Source organism: Lucilia cuprina, chromosome 2 (genome assembly GCF_022045245.1).
Source record: "Lucilia cuprina isolate Lc7/37 chromosome 2, ASM2204524v1, whole genome shotgun sequence".
Lineage (NCBI taxonomy): Eukaryota > Metazoa > Arthropoda > Insecta > Diptera > Calliphoridae > Lucilia > Lucilia cuprina.
Window position 1 is genome coordinate 19,297,021 of NC_060950.1, and position 2,256 is coordinate 19,299,276.

A 2,256-nucleotide genomic window follows, 5' to 3' on the forward strand; every position below is an offset into this window, starting at 1 on the left:
GCAACAACAACACTGTGAATTGGATAAAGATGTACATGTGCGTGTGGAGATGTATTTGGTTTTATTCAGCTGTGTATTTTTTTTGTATGTTTGGATGCTGTTCTGTTCACACGAAGGTAAGTGGGTATAACAAGAACAAAGAGATAAAGCAGTAATATGTTGGTAATACAGCTCATATTTGTTTGAGGGTGGTAATACAGTTTGACGGTGGTATAACAGTACAACGGTTAATATTTCTTTCTGCTACAGTTTTTATTTGTTTGTGATACAGAATAAATAAAAACTGTTTTTTAAAACATACTTGGTGAAGGATATATAAGATTCGGCACAGCCGAATATAGAAATATTACTTGTTTACTTATAATTTTGTATTCCTTTAGCTTCAGGATCGCCAAACATATACTACTCCACTTTGCACTTATATAAGTGAAAGAGTGGTATATAGGAGTTGCCGTTCATGGCTTTAGCTATGTATGTCATATTTTACAAAGGTGCCAGAAAAATATTCAGAAAATATCTAACAACAATCATTTAAGTATTTTTCATTGTACGGTACATTGCTTAGATTGTTAGTTAGTTAGTTAGTTAGTTAGTTAGTTAGGTAGTTAGGTAGTTAGTTAGTTAGTTAGTTAGTTAGTTAGTTAGTTAGTTAGTTAGTTAGTTAGTTAGTTAGTTAGTTAGTTAGTTAGATAGTTAGTTAATCAATTCCTATTTGAATGCCTACATCCTAATATGGCAACGCCCTGCAGCTATTTCATAAAACACGCAAACGTATTTGTTGGTACGTACCACCGCTCTTCATGAGTGAAGAGTTTGTTCGATTTAGTAACAACTCTATTGTTATTATTGCTGTGCTCGTCCTACATTGTTCCATTGTTTACTTGTACTCGTTCATATCAACGGAAATTTTGCAAGAAAGAAAAAGTACAATAGAACTTGTAGCTAGCTGATTTGAGTTCGAGTGGACTTGTTGTGTACTGACGAATGACGACTGGCCGTATGGGTTGTTGTTGCTCTTTTGTTGTATATTCAATACAATAGACAAGGTGAGCCACACAACTCAAGCGAGTTCTACCGCACTACCGAGTTTGAATTTATTGGGAGAACATAAATTTCAATAAGTAATTGTTGGAAAAAAAAAACCAATTCCATTTCTACTGAGTGTGAGTGTTATATTAGAGTGCGGTTATGTGTGTAGTAAAATGAATGCAATCAGCTGTTTTGTTTTGAACATGTTGTTTACACTAAATGTATTGTATACAAATGTTTGTTTTTGTTTTTTTTGTATACAGAAAATGGTAAGGGGAAGAAAATTGAATAAATGAAAGAGAAAAGAGATGTTGTTGATGACTGAGTTCGAGTGGTTGCTTAAAGAGATGGTTATGAAATTAAATGGGTACTTTTTAAGGTACATTAGACACAATTTTGTGGCAAGATTTTTATGTAATTTGAGATCTTTTCAAGACTATAAAGGTTATACTAGGAGTAGTTCTACTCTATGGACTAGTATATTGACTAATATGCGGACTTTTTAACTTGTACTTGTCTAACCACTAGTCTCTTGATTAGACTATTATCGGGCATGAAACGAAGGCAAGCTATTAGTAAAGAAGAGGAAATTTCGTGAGTGAAATTTTTTGTGATCAAAAAATACTAAAAAAATTGCATCTCATTCATAAAGATTAAGTACCATTATGGTGGTACATTATTAGTGCTAGGAAGAAGGATTTACAAACCCAATATCCCACTTTACCATAGAAAATAAATAATAAATATACAGGGATGGAAACAGAATAAAGGATTTGCAAACAAAAAAATATCCTTTAAATAAAAGAATGAATGAATGGAGTCGGTTCTTTTTTTTTGCATTGAGAGAAAACCAAACATGCATAAATCGATAGAAGTAATAGAAAACAAGAACTGAAGGGAAAGAAAACAAGGCAAGATATTTTAAAATATTAATTTCTCCTCCCTTGTTCGAAAAAAAATAAAAGTTTATAAAATGTACACTCAAAAACCTATCATTCATACAAGTTCATTGAACTTTTCTTGCTCTAACAAAAGCTCCAAATTTTAAACAACTGAATGGCTGCCTGGCTGCTTGTTATGATGTCTTCAAAAGTGAAAACCTTTCTTTTTACTCATCATACCTACATACATACATACTTTCTTTCGTTGCCTTACTTAACTTATGATTTTTAAACTTTAAAAGTTGAATAAACTTTTCAAGTTCATTGCCCCGATACCCAAAAAAAA